The sequence below is a fragment of the Eublepharis macularius genome, chromosome 2 (assembly GCF_028583425.1).
Source record: "Eublepharis macularius isolate TG4126 chromosome 2, MPM_Emac_v1.0, whole genome shotgun sequence".
In the NCBI taxonomy this organism is placed as follows: domain Eukaryota; kingdom Metazoa; phylum Chordata; class Lepidosauria; order Squamata; family Eublepharidae; genus Eublepharis; species Eublepharis macularius.
Window position 1 is genome coordinate 227,965,172 of NC_072791.1, and position 20,412 is coordinate 227,985,583.

Below are 20,412 nucleotides of genomic sequence, written 5' to 3' on the forward strand. Positions count from 1 at the left end.
TATCTATCTTGTTCTGTCCAACTCTATATCTATTTGAAGCATTTGCATCCTCTTTCAGGGTCTAGCACAGTCTTCTCTTTCTATTTCTCTCTATCTCTTACTGTATTTACTTGCGGTCTGTCTGTATCGTTCTATGTCTTTCCACCACGATCTATCTGAGTCTATCTCTTTCTCTGCCCTTTCCTATCTCTTTCTATCTCTAGCTATCATTTTCTATCTTTCTATATCTATCTCTATTGTTTTTAAATAGATTTCTATAACAATCCTCATCTACACGTATCTATGTGTCTCTATTGCAAATGATATTGTTTGTCTCTCCTTTTAATCCTCAAGCTATGTTCTTGGGTCTGAGTCTATTTGAAGTCTTCACATTCTGTTTCTAGCTCTAGGACAGTTGATAGAAACAGATAGAGATAGAAACAAATAGGCAATAAAAGGCAGAGATAAACAGATAGAAAAGGCTACTTAGATATAAACTGTGCTAGACCTAAAAACAGAAAGCAAATGCTACAAATAGATATGGAGTCAGACAGAACTAGGTAGACAGATAGAAACAAGGAGAGAAAAACAAAACCATTAGCAAAATATACACATAGATGAAGATAGAGAAAGGTATATAGAAAACAATAGAGATATCAGTACAATACAATACAATCAAGAGAGAAACTGAAAGCTAGTGATAGAAAGAGAAAAGAAAGGTATACATAGATAGAGATACATTCGGATAGATAGTCATAGAAAGACATAACAAGAAAGAGAAGAGATACAAACTAACAAATAAACAGTGAGAGATACAGAGAAACAGCCAGAAAGGGCTACACAGAGATCTACTGTGCTAGATACCAAGAAAGAGAATGAGAATGCAACAAATAGATATACAGACAGAACATGATGATGATGATGATGATGATGATGAGAGAGAGAGAAACAAGATATAAAGAGCAATAGATAGATACACATAGATGAAGAAAGAGAAAATTATACAGAAAATGATAGAGATAATATAGAAAGAAAATGATAGGTCGTGGTAGAAAGAGAGAGCAAAGCAGATAGAAAGAGAGAGATTCAGATAGGTAATTGTAGAAAGAAAGAAACAGAGATAGGAAGTAACAAATATACAGTAAGAGACACAGAAAGAGAAAAAGCAGCATAGAGATACACTGAGCTAGATGTAGAAATAGAATGCGAACGCCACTAGAGATATGGTTCAGACAGAACAAGATAGAAATAACACATTAATGATAGAAAGAAACTGAGAAAAACCAAATCAAATAGAAAAAGATACTCATAGATGAAGATAGAGAAAGCTAGATACAGAAAGAGAAAATGAAAGCTAGTGATTGAAAGAGATAGGAAAGTGTACGTATAGAATGCAAAAAATAGACAGCAAGAGACACAGAGAGAGAAACAGAAAATGCTACATAAACTGAGCTAGAGGTAGAAACAGAGAATGCGAACACTGCACAAAGAGCTTTTTCCTTTTTCTTACTTTCATCTCTCTCTCTCTTTCTCTCTTTTCTTTGAACTTTCCGTTCTGTTTTCTGCTCTAGCGCAAACCTTTTCCTAATGTTCTTGTTATTTTCGCTCCTTTCTATCAATCCTGTTCTGTCCGACTCTGTCTATTTGAATCATTCGCATTCTATGTCCATGTCTAGCACAGTATATGTCTATCTTAATCTGTCGTTTTCCATGTATCTGCCCTTCTCTCTATCTCTAGCTTTCATTTTCTCTCCTTCTATATCTATATCGTTTTCTACATACCTTTATCTTTCATCTAATGTTTTTCTCCTCACCTTTCTATCAGTCTATCTTGTTCTGTCCGACACTACTTTTGTAGCGTTGGCATTTCTAGCTCTAGTTCAGTGGATCTCTATGTAGCCTTTTCTATCTGTTTCTCTGTATCTATCTCTTACTATTTGTTACTTCCGATCTCTCTTTGTTTCTTTCTGTCTTCCTACCAATATCTTTCTGTATATCTCTTTATATGTATATCTGCCATTCTATCACTAGCTTTCATTTTCTCTTTTTCTTTATCTATCTCTATTGTTTCACCAATGTGTATGTATATGTATCTATCATTTTCAAATGTTCCTTCTTTCATTTCTTTTTCGTTTTCTTACTTTCATCTATCTATCTATCATCTATCTATCTATCTATCTATCTATCTATCTATCTATCTATCTATCTATCTATCTATCTATCTATCTATCTATCTATCTATCTATCTATCTATCTATCTATCTATCTATCTATCTATCTATCTATCTATCATACTTGTTCTGGCCAAGTTTTTTTCTATTTGAAGCATTTGTGTTCTGTTTCTAGCTCTAGCACACTTGATCTCTATGTAGCCTCTTCTATCTGTTTCCCTGTATCTGTCTGTTACTGCCTCTTTGTTACTTTCTGTCTGTCTGTATTGTTTTGTCTTTCCACAACTATTAATCTGAATCGCTCTCTTTATATGAATATCTGCCCTTTCCTCTCTCTTTCTACCTCTAGCTATCATTTTCTCTCTTTCTCTCTAACTATCATTTTCTACTTACCTTTCTCGATTTTCATCTATGTGCATGTATGTGTACAAGGTCTTCCCTAATGTTCTTGTTTTTTTCTCCTTTCTATCCGTATCTATCTTGTTCTGTCCAACTCTATATCTATTTGAAGCATTTGCATCCTCTTTCAGGGTCTAGCACAGTCTTCTCTTTCTATTTCTCTCTATCTCTTACTGTATTTACTTGCGGTCTGTCTGTATCGTTCTATGTCTTTCCACCACGATCTATCTGAGTCTATCTCTTTCTCTGCCCTTTCCTATCTCTTTCTATCTCTAGCTATCATTTTCTATCTTTCTATATCTATCGCTATTGTTTTTAAATAGATTTCTATAACAATCTTCATCTACACGTATCTATGTGTCTCTATCTATTGCAAATGATATTGTTTGTCTCTCCTTTTAATCCTCAAGCTATGTTCTTGGGTCTGAGTCTATCTATCTATCTATCTATCTATCTATCTATCTATCTATCTATCTATCTATCTATCTATCTATCTATCTATCTATCTATCTATCTATCTATCTATCTATCTATCTATCTATCTATCTATCTATCATCTATCATCTATCATCTATCATCTATCATCTATCATCTATCTATCATACGTTCTGGCCAAGTTTTTTTCTATTTGAAGCATTTGTGTTCTGTTTCTAGCTCTAGCACACTTGATCTCTATGTAGCCTCTTCTATCTGTTTCCCTGTATCTGTCTGTTACTGCCTCTTTGTTACTTTCTGTCTGTCTGTATTGTTTTGTCTTTCCACAACTATTAATCTGAATCGCTCTCTTTATATGAATATCAGCCCTTTCCTCTCTCTTTCTACCTCTAGCTATCATTTTCTCTCTTTCTCTCTAACTATCATTTTCTACTTACCTTTCTCGATTTTCATCTATGTGCATGTATGTGTACAAGGTCTTCCCTAATGTTCTTGTTTTTTTCTCCTTTCTATCCGTATCTATCTTGTTCTGTCCAACTCTGTATCTATTTGAAGCATTTGCATCCTCTTTCAGGGTCTAGCACAGTCTTCTCTTTCTATTTCTCTCTATCTCTTACTGTATTTACTTGCAGTCTGTCTGTATCGTTCTATGTCTTTCCACCACGATCTATCTGAGTCTATCTCTTTCTCTGCCCTTTCCTATCCCTTTCTATCTCTAGCTATCTTTCTATATCTATCTCTATTGTTTTTAAATAGATTTCTATAACAATCTTCATCTACACGTATCTATGTGTCTCTATCTATTGCAAATGATATTGTTTGTCTCTCCTTTTAATCCTCAAGCTATGTTCTTGGGTCTGAGTCTATTTGAAGTCTTCACATTCTGTTTCTAGCTCTAGGACAGTTGATAGAAACAGATAGAGATAGAAAGAAACAAATAGGCAATAAAAGGCAGAGATAAACAGATAGAAAAGGCTACTTAGATATAAACTGTGCTAGACCTAAAAACAGAAAGCAAATGCTACAAATAGATATGGAGTCAGACAGAACTAGGTAGACAGATAGAAACAAGGAGAGAAAAACAAAACCATTAGCAAAATATACACATAGATGAAGATAGAGAAAGGTATATAGAAAACAATAGAGATATCAGTACAATACAATACAATCAAGAGAGAAACTGAAAGCTAGTGATAGAAAGAGAAAAGAAAGGTATACATAGATAGAGATACATTCGGATAGATAGTCATAGAAAGACATAACAAGAAAGAGAAGAGATACAAACTAACAAATAAACAGTGAGAGATACAGAGAAACAGCCAGAAAGGGCTACACAGAGATCTACTGTGCTCGGTACCAAGAAAGAGAATGAGAATGCAACAAATAGATATACAGTTAGACAGAACATGATGATGATGATGAGAGAGAGAGAAACAAGATATAAAGAGCAATAGATAGATACACATAGATGAAGAAAGAGAAAATTATACAGAAAACGATAGAGATAATATAGAAAGAAAATGATAGGTCGTGGTAGAAAGAGAGAGCAAAGCAGAAAGAGAGAGATTCAGATAGGTAATTGTAGAAAGACTCAGAAAGAAAGAGAGATAGGAAGTAACACAGAAAGAGAAAAAGCAGCATAGAGATACACTGAGCTAGATGTAGAAATAGAATGCGAACGCCACTAGATATAGGTTCAGACAGAACAAGATAGAAATAACACATTAATGATAGAAAGAAACTGAGAAAAACCAAATCAAATAGAAAAAGATACTCATAGATGAAGATAGAGAAAGCTAGATACAGAAAGAGAAAATGAAAGCTAGTGATTGAAAGAGATAGGAAAGTGTACGAATAGAATGCAACAGAAAATGCTACATAAACTGAGCTAGAGGTAGAAACAGAGAATGCAAACACTGCACATAGTCAAAGAGCGTTTTTCTTTTTCTTACTTTCATCTCTCTCTCTCTCTCTCTCTCTCTCTCTCTCTCTCGCTCTCTCTTTTCTTTGAACTTTCCGTTCTGTTTTCTGCTCTAGCGCAAACCTTTTCCTAATGTTCTTGTTATTTTCGCTCCTTTCTATCAATCCTGTTCTGTCCGACTCTATGTCTATTTGAATCATTCGCATTCTATGTCAATGTCTAGCACAGTATATGTCTATCTTAATCTGTCGTTTTCCATGTATCTGCCCTTCTCTCTATCTCTAGCTTTCATTTTCTCTCCTTCTATATCTGTATCGTTTTCTACATACCTTTATCTTTCATCTAATGTTTTTCTCCTCACCTTTCTATCAGTCTATCTTGTTCTGTCCGACACTACTTTTGTAGCGTTGGCATTTCTAGCTCTAGTTCAGTGGATCTCTATGTAGCCTTTTTCTATCTGTTTCTCTGTATCCATCTCTTACTATTTGTTACTTCCGATCTCTCTCTGTTTCTTTCTGTCTTCCTACCAATATCTTTCTGTATATCTCTTTATATGTATATCTGCCATTCTATCACTAGCTTTCATTTTCTCTTTTTCTTTATCTATCTCTATTGTTTCACCAATGTGTATGTATATGTATCTATCATTTTCAAATGTTCCTTCTTTCATTTCTTTTTCGTTTTCTTACTTTCATCTATCTATCTATCTATCTATCTATCTATCTATCTATCTATCTATCTATCTATCTATCTATCTATCTATCTATCTATCTATCTATCTATCTATCTATCTATCTATCTATCTATCTATCTATCTATCTATCTATCTATCTATATATCATACTTGTTCTGGCCAAGTTTTTTTCTATTTGAAGCATTTGTGTTCTGTTTCTAGCTCTAGCACACTTGATCTCTATGTAGCCTCTTCTATCTGTTTCCCTGTATCTGTCTGTTACTGCCTCTTTGTTACTTTCTGTCTGTCTGTATTGTTTTGTCTTTCCACAACTATTAATCTGAATCGCTCTCTTTATATGAATATCTGCCCTTTCCTCTCTCCTCTAGCTATCATTTTCTCTCTTTCTCTCTAACTATCATTTTCTACTTACCTTTCTCGATTTTCATCTATGTGCATGTATGTGTACAAGGTCTTCCCTAATGTTCTTGTTTTTTTCTCCTTTCTATCCGTATCTATCTTGTTCTGTCCAACTCTATATCTATTTGAAGCATTTGCATCCTCTTTCAGGGTCTTCTCTATCTATTTCTCTCTATCTCTTACTGTATTTACTTGCGGTCTGTCTGTATCGTTCTATGTCTTTCCACCACGATCTATCTGAGTCTATCTCTTTCTCTGCCCTTTCCTATCTCTTTCTATCTCTAGCTATCATTTTCTATCTTTCTATATCTATCGCTATTGTTTTTAAATAGATTTCTATAACAATCTTCATCTACACGTATCTATGTGTCTCTATCTATTGCAAATGATATTGTTTGTCTCTCCTTTTAATCCTCAAGCTATGTTCTTGGGTCTGAGTCTATCTATCTATCTATCTATCATCTATCTATCTATCTATCTATCTATCTATCTATCTATCTATCTATCATCTATCTATCTATATCTATCTATCTATCTATCTATCTATCTATCTATCTATCTATCTATCTATCTATCTATCTATCTATCTATCTATCTATCTATCTATCTATCTATCTATCTATCTATCTATCTATCTATCTATCATCTATCATCTATCATCTATCATCTATCATCTATCATCTATCTATCATACTTGTTCTGGCCAAGTTTTTTTCTATTTGAAGCATTTGTGTTCTGTTTCTAGCTCTAGCACACTTGATCTCTATGTAGCCTCTTCTATCTGTTTCCCTGTATCTGTCTGTTACTGCCTCTTTGTTACTTTCTGTCTGTCTGTATTGTTTTGTCTTTCCACAACTATTAATCTGAATCGCTCTCTTTATATGAATATCAGCCCTTTCCTCTCTCTTTCTACCTCTAGCTATCATTTTCTCTCTTTCTCTCTAACTATCATTTTCTACTTACCTTTCTCGATTTTCATCTATGTGCATGTATGTGTACAAGGTCTTCCCTAATGTTCTTGTTTTTTTCTCCTTTCTATCCGTATCTATCTTGTTCTGTCCAACTCTATATCTATTTGAAGCATTTGCATCCTCTTTCAGGGTCTAGCACAGTCTTCTCTTTCTATTTCTCTCTATCTCTTACTGTATTTACTTGCGGTCTGTCTGTATCGTTCTATGTCTTTCCACCACGATCTATCTGAGTCTATCTCTTTCTCTGCCCTTTCCTATCTCTTTCTATCTCTAGCTATCATTTTCTATCTTTCTATATCTGTCTCTATTGTTTTTAAATAGATTTCTATAACAATCTTCATCTACACGTATCTATGTGTCTCTATTGCAAATGGTATTGTTTGTCTCTCCTTTTAATCCTCAAGCTATGTTCTTGGGTCTGAGTCTATTTGAAGTCTTCACATTCTGTTTCTAGCTCTAGGACAGTTGATAGAAACAGATAGAGATAGAAAGAAACAAATAGGCAATAAAAGGCAGAGATAAACAGATAGAAAAGGCTACTTAGATATAAACTGTGCTAGACCTAAAAACAGAAAGCAAATGCTACAAATAGATATGGTGTCAGACAGAACTAGGTAGACAGATAGAAACAAGGAGAGAAAAACAAAACCATTAGCAAAATATACACATAGATGAAGATAGAAAACAATAGAGATATCAGTACAATACAATACAATCAAGAGAGAAACTGAAAGCTAGTGATAGAAAGAGAAAAGAAAGGTATACATAGATAGAGATACATTCTGATAGATAGTCATAGAAAGACATAACAAGAAAGAGAAGAGATACAAACTAACAAATAAACAGTGAGAGATACAGAGAAACAGCCAGAAAGGGCTACACAGAGATCTACTGTGCTCGGTACCAAGAAAGAGAATGAGAATGCAACAAATAGATATACAGTTAGACAGAACATGATGATGATGATGAGAGAGAGAGAAACAAGATATAAAGAGCAATAGATAGATACACATAGATGAAGAAAGAGAAAATTATACAGAAAACGATAGAGATAATATAGAAAGAAAATGATAGGTCGTGGTAGAAAGAGAGAGCAAAGCAGAAAGAGAGAGATTCAGATAGGTAATTGTAGAAAGACTCAGAAAGAAAGAGAGATAGGAAGTAACACAGAAAGAGAAAAAGCAGCATAGAGATACACTGAGCTAGATGTAGAAATAGAATGCGAACGCCACTAGATATAGGTTCAGACAGAACAAGATAGAAATAACACATTAATGATAGAAAGAAACTGAGAAAAACCAAATCAAATAGAAAAAGATACTCATAGATGAAGATAGAGAAAGCTAGATACAGAAAGAGAAAATGAAAGCTAGTGATTGAAAGAGATAGGAAAGTGTACGAATAGAATGCAACAGAAAATGCTACATAAACTGAGCTAGAGGTAGAAACAGAGAATGCAAACACTGCACATAGTCAAAGAGCGTTTTTCTTTTTCTTACTTTCATCTCTCTCTCTCTCTCTCTCTCTCTCTCTCTCTCTCGCTCTCTCTTTTCTTTGAACTTTCCGTTCTGTTTTCTGCTCTAGCGCAAACCTTTTCCTAATGTTCTTGTTATTTTCGCTCCTTTCTATCAATCCTGTTCTGTCCGACTCTATGTCTATTTGAATCATTCGCATTCTATGTCAATGTCTAGCACAGTATATGTCTATCTTAATCTGTCGTTTTCCATGTATCTGCCCTTCTCTCTATCTCTAGCTTTCATTTTTTCTCCTTCTATATCTGTATCGTTTTCTACATGCCTTTATCTTTCATCTAATGTTTTTCTCCTCACCTTTCTATCAGTCTATCTTGTTCTGCCCGACTCTACTTTTGTAGCGTTGGCATTTCTAGCTCTAGTTCAGTGGATCTCTATGTAGCCTTTTTCTATCTGTTTCTCTGTATCTATCTCTTAGTATTTGTTACTTCTGATCTCTCTCTGTTTCTTTCTGTCTTCCTACCAACATCTTTCTGTATCTTTCTTTATATGTATATCTTTCTTTATATGTATATCTGCCATTCTATCACTAGCTTTCATTTTCTCTCTTTCTTTATCTATCTCTATTGTTTCACCAATGTGTATGTATATGTCTGTCATGTCTATATGTCTATATCTATCATTTTCAAATGTTCCTTCTTTCATTTCTTTTTCGTTTTCTTACTTTCATCTCTATCTATCTATCTATCTATCTATCTATCTATCTATCTATCTATCTATCTATCTATCTATCTATCTATCTATCTATCTATCTATCTATCTATCTATCTATCTATCTATCTATCTATCTATCTATCATCTATCATCTATCATCTATCATCTATCATCTATCATCTATCATCTATCATCTATCATCTATCATCTATCATCTATCATCTTTCTCTCATACTTGTTCTGGCCAACTTTTTTTCTATTTGAAGCATTTGTGTTCTGTTTCTAGCTCTAGCACACTTGATCTCTATGTAGCCTCTTCTATCTGTTTCTCTGTATCTGTCTGTTACTGCCTCTTTGTTACTTTCTGTCTGTCTTTCCACTAGTATTCATCTGAATCGCTCTCTTTATATGAATATCTGCCCTTTCCTCTCTCTTTCTACCTCTAGCTATCATTTTCTCTTTTTCTCTCTAACTATCATTTTCTACCTACCTTTCTCGATTTTCATCTATGTGCATGTATGTGTACAAGGTCTTCCCTAATGTTCTTGTTTTTTTCTCCTTTCTATCCGTATCTATCTTGTTCTGTCCAACTCTATATCTATTTGAAGCATTTGCATCCTCTTTCAGGGTCTAGCACAGTCTTCTCTTTCTATTTCTCTCTATCTCTTACTATATTTACTTGCGGTCTGTCTGTATCGTTCTATGTCTTTCCACCACGATCTATCTGAGTCTATCTCTTTCTCTGCCCTTTCCTATCTCTTTCTATCTCTAGCTATCATTTTCTATCTTTCTATATCTATCGCTATTGTTTTTAAATAGATTTCTATAACTATATTTCTATTTCTATATAATCTTCATCTACACGTATCTATGTGTCTCTACCTATTGCAAATGATATTGTTTGTCTCTCCTTTTAATAGATTGAGGAATCAATGTTCTTGGGTCTGAGTCTATTTGAAGTCTTCACATTCTGTTTCTAGCTCTAGGACAGTTGATAGAAACAGATAGAGATAGAAAGAAACAAATAGTCAATAAAAGACAGAGATAAACAGATAGAAAAGGCTACTTAGATATAAACTGTGCTAAACCTAAAAACAGAATGCAAATGCTACAAATAGATATGGAGTCAGACAGAACTAGGTAGACAGACAGAAACAAGGAGAGAAAAACAAAGAGCCTTTTTCTTTTTCTTACTTTCATCTATCTATCTATCTATCTATCTATCTATCTATCTATCTATCTATCTATCTATCTATCTATCTATCTATCTATCTATCTATCTATCTATCTATCATCTATCATCTATCATCTATCATCTATCATCTATCATCTATCATCTATCATCTATCATCTATCTATCATACTTGTTCTGGCCAAGTTTTTTTCTATTTGAAGCATTTGTGTTCTGTTTCTAGCTCTAGCACACTTGATCTCTATGTAGCCTCTTCTATCTGTTTCCCTGTATCTGTCTGTTACTGCCTCTTTGTTACTTTCTGTCTGTCTGTATTGTTTTGTCTTTCCACAACTATTAATCTGAATCGCTCTCTTTATATGAATATCAGCCCTTTCCTCTCTCTTTCTACCTCTAGCTATCATTTTCTCTCTTTCTCTCTAACTATCATTTTCTACTTACCTTTCTCGATTTTCATCTATGTGCATGTATGTGTACAAGGTCTTCCCTAATGTTCTTGTTTTTTTCTCCTTTCTATCCGTATCTATCTTCTTCTGTCCAACTCTATATCTATTTGAAGCATTTGCATCCTCTTTCAGGGTCTAGCACAGTCTTCTCTTTCTATTTCTCTCTATCTCTTACTGTATTTACTTGCGGTCTGTCTGTATCGTTCTATGTCTTTCCACCACGATCTATCTGAGTCTATCTCTTTCTCTGCCCTTTCCTATCTCTTTCTATCTCTAGCTATCATTTTCTATCTTTCCTTATCTATCTCTATTGTTTTTAAATAGATTTCTATAACAATCTTCATCTACACGTATCTATGTGTCTCTATTGCAAATGATATTGTTTGTCTCTCCTTTTAATCCTCAAGCTATGTTCTTGGGTCTGAGTCTATTTGAAGTCTTCACATTCTGTTTCTAGCTCTAGGACAGTTGATAGAAACAGATAGAGATAGAAAGAAACAAATAGGCAATAAAAGGCAGAGATAAACAGATAGAAAAGGCTACTTAGATATAAACTGTGCTAGACCTAAAAACAGAAAGCAAATGCTACAAATAGATATGGAGTCAGACAGAACTAGGTAGACAGATAGAAACAAGGAGAGAAAAACAAAACCATTAGCAAAATATACACATAGATGAAGATAGAGAAAGGTATATAGAAAACAATAGAGATATCAGTACAATACAATACAATCAAGAGAGAAACTGAAAGCTAGTGATAGAAAGAGAAAAGAAAGGTATACATAGATAGAGATACATTCGGATAGATAGTCATAGAAAGACATAACAAGAAAGAGAAGAGATACAAACTAACAAATAAACAGTGAGAGATACAGAGAAACAGCCAGAAAGGGCTACACAGAGATCTACTGTGCTAGATACCAAGAAAGAGAATGAGAATGCAACAAATAGATATACAGTTAGACAGAACATGATGATGATGATGATGATGATGAGAGAGAGAGAGAAACAAGATATAAAGAGCAATAGATAGATACACATAGATGAAGAAAGAGAAAATTATACAGAAAACGATAGAGATAATATAGAAAGAAAATGATAGGTCGTGGTAGAAAGAGAGAGCAAAGCAGAAAGAGAGAGATTCAGATAGGTAATTGTAGAAAGACTCAGAAAGAAAGAGAGATAGGAAGTAACACAGAAAGAGAAAAAGCAGCATAGAGATACACTGAGCTAGATGTAGAAATAGAATGCGAACGCTACTAGATATAGGTTCAGACAGAACAAGATAGAAATAACACATTAATGATAGAAAGAAACTGACAAAAACCAAATCAAATAGAAAAAGATACTCATAGATGAAGATAGAGAAAGCTAGATACAGAAAGAGAAAATGAAAGCTAGTGATTGAAAGAGATAGGAAAGTGTACGAATAGAATGCAACAAAAAGACAGCAAGGGACACAGAGAGAGAAACAGAAAATGCTACATAAACTGAGCTAGAGGTAGAAACAGAGAATGCGAACACTGCACATAGTCAAAGAGCGTTTTTCTTTTTCTTACTTTCATTTCTCTCTCTCTCTCTCTCTCTCTCTCTCTCTCTCTCTCTTTTCTTTGAACTTTCCGTTCTGTTTTCTGCTCTAGCGCAAACCTTTTCCTAATGTTCTTGTTATTTTCGCTCCTTTCTATCAATCCTGTTCTGTCCGACTCTATGTCTATTTGAATCATTCGCATTCTATGTCAATGTCTAGCACAGTATATGTCTATCTTAATCTGTCGTTTTCCATGTATCTGCCCTTCTCTCTATCTCTAGCTTTCATTTTCTCTCCTTCTATATCTGTATCGTTTTCTACATACCTTTATCTTTCATCTAATGTTTTTCTCCTCACCTTTCTATCAGTCTATCTTGTTCTGTCCGACTCTACTTTTGTAGCGTTGGCATTTCTAGCTCTAGTTCAGTGGATCTCTATGTAGCTTTTTTCTATCTGTTTCTCTGTATCTATCTCTTACTATTTGTTACTTCCGATCTCTCTCTGTTTCTTTCTGTCTTCCTATCAATATCTTTCTGTATATCTCTTTATATGTATATCTGCCATTCTATCACTAGCTTTCATTTTCTCTTTTTCTTTATCTATCTCTATTGTTTCACCAATGTGTATGTATATGTATCTATCATTTTCAAATGTTCCTTCTTTCATTTCTTTTTCGTTTTCTTACTTTCATCTATCTATCTATCTATCTATCTATCTATCTATCTATCTATCTATCTATCTATCTATCTATCTATCTATCTATCTATCTATCTATCTATCTATCTATCTATCTATCTATCTATCTATCTATCATCTATCATCTATCATCTATCATCTATCTATCATCTATCTATCTCTATTGTTTCACCAATGTGTATGTATATGTATCTATCATTTTCAAATGTTCCTTCTTTCATTTCTTTTTCGTTTTCTTACTTTCATCTATCTATCTATCTATCTATCTATCTATCTATCTATCTATCTATCTATCTATCTATCTATCTATCTATCTATCTATCTATCTATCTATCTATCTATCTATCTATCTATCTATCTATCTATCTATCTATCATCTATCATCTATCATCTATCATCTATCATCTATCTATCATACTTGTTCTGGCCAAGTTTTTTTCTATTTGAAGCATTTGTGTTCTGTTTCTAGCTCTAGCACACTTGATCTCTATGTAGCCTCTTCTATCTGTTTCCCTGTATCTGTCTGTTACTGCCTCTTTGTTACTTTCTGTCTGTCTGTATTGTTTTGTCTTTCCACAACTATTAATCTGAATCGCTCTCTTTATATGAATATCTGCCCTTTCCTCTCTCTTTCTACCTCTAGCTATCATTTTCTCTCTTTCTCTCTAACTATCATTTTCTACTTACCTTTCTCGATTTTCATCTATGTGCATGTATGTGTACAAGGTCTTCCCTAATGTTCTTGTTTTTTTCTCCTTTCTATCCGTATCTATCTTGTTCTGTCCAACTCTATATCTATTTGAAGCATTTGCATCCTCTTTCAGGGTCTTCTCTATCTATTTCTCTCTATCTCTTACTGTATTTACTTGCGGTCTGTCTGTATCGTTCTATGTCTTTCCACCACGATCTATCTGAGTCTATCTCTTTCTCTGCCCTTTCCTATCTCTTTCTATCTCTAGCTATCATTTTCTATCTTTCTATATCTATCGCTATTGTTTTTAAATAGATTTCTATAACAATCTTCATCTACACGTATCTATGTGTCTCTATCTATTGCAAATGATATTGTTTGTCTCTCCTTTTAATCCTCAAGCTATGTTCATGGGTCTGAGTCTATCTATCTATCTATCTATCTATCTATCTATCTATCTATCTATCTATCTATCTATCTATCTATCTATCTATCTATCTATCTATCTATCTATCTATCTATCTATCTATCATCTATCATCTATCATCTATCATCTATCATCTATCATCTATCATCTACCTATCATACTTGTTCTGGCCAAGTTTTTTTCTATTTGAAGCATTTGTGTTCTGTTTCTAGCTCTAGCACACTTGATCTCTATGTAGCCTCTTCTATCTGTTTCCCTGTATCTGTCTGTTACTGCCTCTTTGTTACTTTCTGTCTGTCTGTATTGTTTTGTCTTTCCACAACTATTAATCTGAATCGCTCTCTTTATATGAATATCAGCCCTTTCCTCTCTCTTTCTACCTCTAGCTATCATTTTCTACTTACCTTTCTCGATTTTCATCTATGTGCATGTATGTGTACAAGGTCTTCCCTAATGTTCTTGTTTTTTCCTCCTTTCTATCCGTATCTATCTTGTTCTGTCCAACTCTATATCTATTTGAAGCATTTGCATCCTCTTTCAGGGTCTAGCACAGTCTTCTCTTTCTATTTCTCTCTATCTCTTACTGTATTTACTTGCGGTCTGTCTGTATCATTCTATGTCTTTCCACCACGATCTATCTGAGTCTATCTCTTTCTCTGCCCTTTCCTATCTCTTTCTATCTCTAGCTATCATTTTCTAATTTTCTATAGCTATCTCTATTGTTTTTAAATAGATTTCTATAACAATCTTCATCTACACGTATCTATGTGTCTCTATTGCAAATGATATTGTTTGTCTCTCCTTTTAATCCTCAAGCTATGTTCTTGGGTCTGAGTCTATTTGAAGTCTTCACATTCTGTTTCTAGCTCTAGGACAGTTGATAGAAACAGATAGAGATAGAAACAAATAGGCAATAAAAGGCAGAGATAAACAGATAGAAAAGGCTACTTAGATATAAACTGTGCTAGACCTAAAAACAGAAAGCAAATGCTACAAATAGATATGGAGTCAGACAGAACTAGGTAGACAGATAGAAACAAGGAGAGAAAAACAAAACCATTAGCAAAATATACACATAGATGAAGATAGAGAAAGGTATATAGAAAACAATAGAGATATCAGTACAATACAATACAATCAAGAGAGAAACTGAAAGCTAGTGATAGAAAGAGAAAAGAAAGGTATACATAGATAGAGATACATTCGGATAGATAGTCATAGAAAGACATAACAAGAAAGAGAAGAGATACAAACTAACAAATAAACAGTGAGAGATACAGAGAAACAGCCAGAAAGGGCTACACAGAGATCTACTGTGCTAGATACCAAGAAAGAGAATGAGAATGCAACAAATAGATATACAGACAGAACATGATGATGATGATGATGATGATGATGAGAGAGAGAGAAACAAGATATAAAGAGCAATAGATAGATACACATAGATGAAGAAAGAGAAAATTATACAGAAAATGATAGAGATAATATAGAAAGAAAATGATAGGTCGTGGTAGAAAGAGAGAGCAAAGCAGATAGAAAGAGAGAGATTCAGATAGGTAATTGTAGAAAGAAAGAAACAGAGATAGGAAGTAACAAATATACAGTAAGAGACACAGAAAGAGAAAAAGCAGCATAGAGATACACTGAGCTAGATGTAGAAATAGAATGCGAACGCCACTAGATATAGGTTCAGACAGAACAAGATAGAAATAACACATTAATGATAGAAAGAAACTGAGAAAAACCAAATCAAATAGAAAAAGATACTCATAGATGAAGATAGAGAAAGCTAGATACAGAAAGAGAAAATGAAAGCTAGTGATTGAAAGAGATAGGAAAGTGTACGTATAGAATGCAAAAAATAGACAGCAAGAGACACAGAGAGAGAAACAGAAAATGCTACATAAACTGAGCTAGAGGTAGAAACAGAGAATGCGAACACTGCACAAAGAGCTTTTTCCTTTTTCTTTCATCTCTCTCTCTCTTTCTCTCTTTTCTTTGAACTTTCCGTTCTGTTTTCTGCTCTAGCGCAAACCTTTTCCTAATGTTCTTGTTATTTTCGCTCCTTTCTATCAATCCTGTTCTGTCCGACTCTGTCTATTTGAATCATTCGCATTCTATGTCCATGTCTAGCACAGTATATGTCTATCTTAATCTGTCGTTTTCCATGTATCTGCCCTTCTCTCTATCTCTAGCTTTCATTTTCTCTCCTTCTATATCTATATCGTTTTCTACATACCTTTATCTTTCATCTAATGTTTTTCTCCTCACCTTTCTATCAATCTATCTTGTTCTGTCCGACACTACTTTTGTAGCGTTGGCATTTCTAGCTCTAGTTCAGTGGATCTCTATGTAGCCTTTTTCTATCTGTTTCTCTGTATCCATCTCTTACTATTTGTTACTTCCGATCTCTCTCTGTTTCTTTCTGTCTTCCTACCAATATCTTTCTGTATATCTCTTTATATGTATATCTGCCATTCTATCACTAGCTTTCATTTTCTCTTTTTCTTTATCTATCTCTATTGTTTCACCAATGTGTATGTATATGTATCTATCATTTTCAAATGTTCCTTCTTTCATTTCTTTTTCGTTTTCTTACTTTCATCTATCTATCTATCTATCTATCTATCTATCTATCTATCTATCTATCTATCTATCTATCTATCTATCTATCTATCTATCTATCTATCTATCATCTATCATCTATCATCTATCATCTATCATCTATCATCTATCATCTATCATCTATCATCTATCTATCATACTTGTTCTGGCCAAGTTTTTTTCTATTTGAAGCATTTGTGTTCTGTTTCTAGCTCTAGCACACTTGATCTCTATGTAGCCTCTTCTATCTGTTTCCCTGTATCTGTCTGTTACTGCCTCTTTGTTACTTTCTGTCTGTCTGTATTGTTTTGTCTTTCCACAACTATTAATCTGAATCGCTCTCTTTATATGAATATCAGCCCTTTCCTCTCTCTTTCTACCTCTAGCTATCATTTTCTACTTACCTTTCTCGATTTTCATCTATGTGCATGTATGTGTACAAGGTCTTCCCTAATGTTCTTGTTTTTTCCTCCTTTCTATCCGTATCTATCTTGTTCTGTCCAACTCTATATCTATTTGAAGCATTTGCATCCTCTTTCAGGGTCTAGCACAGTCTTCTCTTTCTATTTCTCTCTATCTCTTACTGTATTTACTTGCGGTCTGTCTGTATCATTCTATGTCTTTCCACCACGATCTATCTGAGTCTATCTCTTTCTCTGCCCTTTCCTATCTCTTTCTATCTCTAGCTATCATTTTCTATCTTTCTATAGCTATCTCTATTGTTTTTAAATAGATTTCTATAACAATCTTCATCTACACGTATCTATGTGTCTCTATTGCAAATGATATTGTTTGTCTCTCCTTTTAATCCTCAAGCTATGTTCTTGGGTCTGAGTCTATTTGAAGTCTTCACATTCTTTTCTAGCTCTAGGACAGTTGATAGAAACAGATAGAGATAGAAACAAATAGGCAATAAAAGGCAGAGATAAACAGATAGAAAAGGCTACTTAGATATAAACTGTGCTAGACCTAAAAACAGAAAGCAAATGCTACAAATAGATATGGAGTCAGACAGAACTAGGTAGACAGATAGAAACAAGGAGAGAAAAACAAAACCATTAGCAAAATATACACATAGATGAAGATAGAGAAAGGTATATAGAAAACAATAGAGATATCAGTACAATACAATACAATCAAGAGAGAAACTGAAAGCTAGTGATAGAAAGAGAAAAGAAAGGTATACATAGATAGAGATACATTCGGATAGATAGTCATAGAAAGACATAACAAGAAAGAGAAGAGATACAAACTAACAAATAAACAGTGAGAGATACAGAGAAACAGCCAGAAACGGCTACACAGAGATCTACTGTGCTAGATACCAAGAAAGAGAATGAGAATGCAACAAATAGATATACAGACAGAACATGATGATGATGATGATGATGATGATGAGAGAGAGAGAAACAAGATATAAAGAGCAATAGATAGATACACATAGATGAAGAAAGAGAAAATTATACAGAAAATGATAGAGATAATATAGAAAGAAAATGATAGGTCGTGGTAGAAAGAGAGAGCAAAGCAGATAGAAAGAGAGAGATTCAGATAGGTAATTGTAGAAAGAAAGAAACAGAGATAGGAAGTAACAAATATACAGTAAGAGACACAGAAAGAGAAAAAGCAGCATAGAGATACACTGAGCTAGATGTAGAAATAGAATGCGAACGCCACTAGATATAGGTTCAGTTAGAACAAGATAGAAATAACACATTAATGATAGAAAGAAACTGAGAAAAACCAAATCAAATAGAAAAAGATACTCATAGATGAAGATAGAGAAAGCTAGATACAGAAAGAGAAAATGAAAGCTAGTGATTGAAAGAGATAGGAAAGTGTACGTATAGAATGCAAAAAATAGACAGCAAGAGACACAGAGAGAGAAACAGAAAATGCTACATAAACTGAGCTAGAGGTAGAAACAGAGAATGCGAACACTGCACAAAGAGCTTTTTCCTTTTTCTTACTTTCATCTCTCTCTCTCTTTCTCTCTTTTCTTTGAACTTTCCGTTCTGTTTTCTGCTCTAGCGCAAACCTTTTCCTAATGTTCTTGTTATTTTCGCTCCTTTCTATCAATCCTGTTCTGTCCGACTCTGTCTATTTGAATCATTCGCATTCTATGTCCATGTCTAGCACAGTATATGTCTATCTTAATCTGTCGTTTTCCATGTATCTGCCCTTCTCTCTATCTCTAGCTTTCATTTTCTCTCCTTCTATATCTGTATCGTTTTCTACATACCTTTATCTTTCATCTAATGTTTTTCTCCTCACCTTTCTATCAATCTATCTTGTTCTGTCCGACACTACTTTTGTAGCGTTGGCATTTCTAGCTCTAGTTCAGTGGATCTCTATGTAGCCTTTTTCTATCTGTTTCTCTGTATCCATCTCTTACTATTTACTTCCGATCTCTCTCTGTTTCTTTCTGTCTTCCTACCAATATCTTTCTGTATATCTCTTTATATGTATATCTGCCATTCTATCACTAGCTTTCATTTTCTCTTTTTCTTTATCTATCTCTATTGTTTCACCAATGTGTATGTATATGTATCTATCATTTTCAAATGTTCCTTCTTTCATTTCTTTTTCGTTTTCTTACTTTCATCTATCTATCTATCTATCTATGTTCTTGGGTCTGAGTCTATCTATCTATCTATCTATCTATCTATCTATCTATCTATCTATCTATCTATCTATCTATCTATCTATCTATCTATCTATCTATCTATCTATCTATCTATCTATCTATCTATCTATCTATCTATCTATCTATCTATCATACTTGTTCTGGCCAAGTTTTTTTCTATTTGAAGCATTTGTGTTCTGTTTCTAGCTCTAGCACACTTGATCTCTATGTAGCCTCTTCTATCTGTTTCCCTGTATCTGTCTGTTACTGCCTCTTTGTTACTTTCTGTCTGTCTGTATTGTTTTGTCTTTCCACAACTATTAATCTGAATCGCTCTCTTTATATGAATATCTGCCCTTTCCTCTCTCTTTCTACCTCTAGCTATCATTTTCTCTCTTTCTCTCTAACTATCATTTTCTACTTACCTTTCTCGATTTTCATCTATGTGCATGTATGTGTACAAGGTCTTCCCTAATGTTCTTGTTTTTTTCTCCTTTCTATCCGTATCTATCTTGTTCTGTCCAACTCTATATCTATTTGAAGCATTTGCATCCTCTTTCAGGGTCTTCTCTATCTATTTCTCTCTATCTCTTACTGTATTTACTTGCGGTCTGTCTGTATCGTTCTATGTCTTTCCACCACGATCTATCTGAGTCTATCTCTTTCTCTGCCCTTTCCTATCTCTTTCTATCTCTAGCTATCATTTTCTATCTTTCTATATCTATCGCTATTGTTTTTAAATAGATTTCTATAACAATCTTCATCTACACGTATCTATGTGTCTCTATCTATTGCAAATGATATTGTTTGTCTCTCCTTTTAATCCTCAAGCTATGTTCTTGGGTCTGAGTCTATCTATCTATCTATCTATCTATCTATCTATCTATCTATCTATCTATCTATCTATCTATCTATCTATCTATCTATCTATCTATCTATCTATCTATCTATCTATCTATCTATCTATCTATCTATCTATCTATCATCTATCTATCTATCTATCTATCTATCTCTATCTATCTATCTATCTATCTATCTATCTATCTA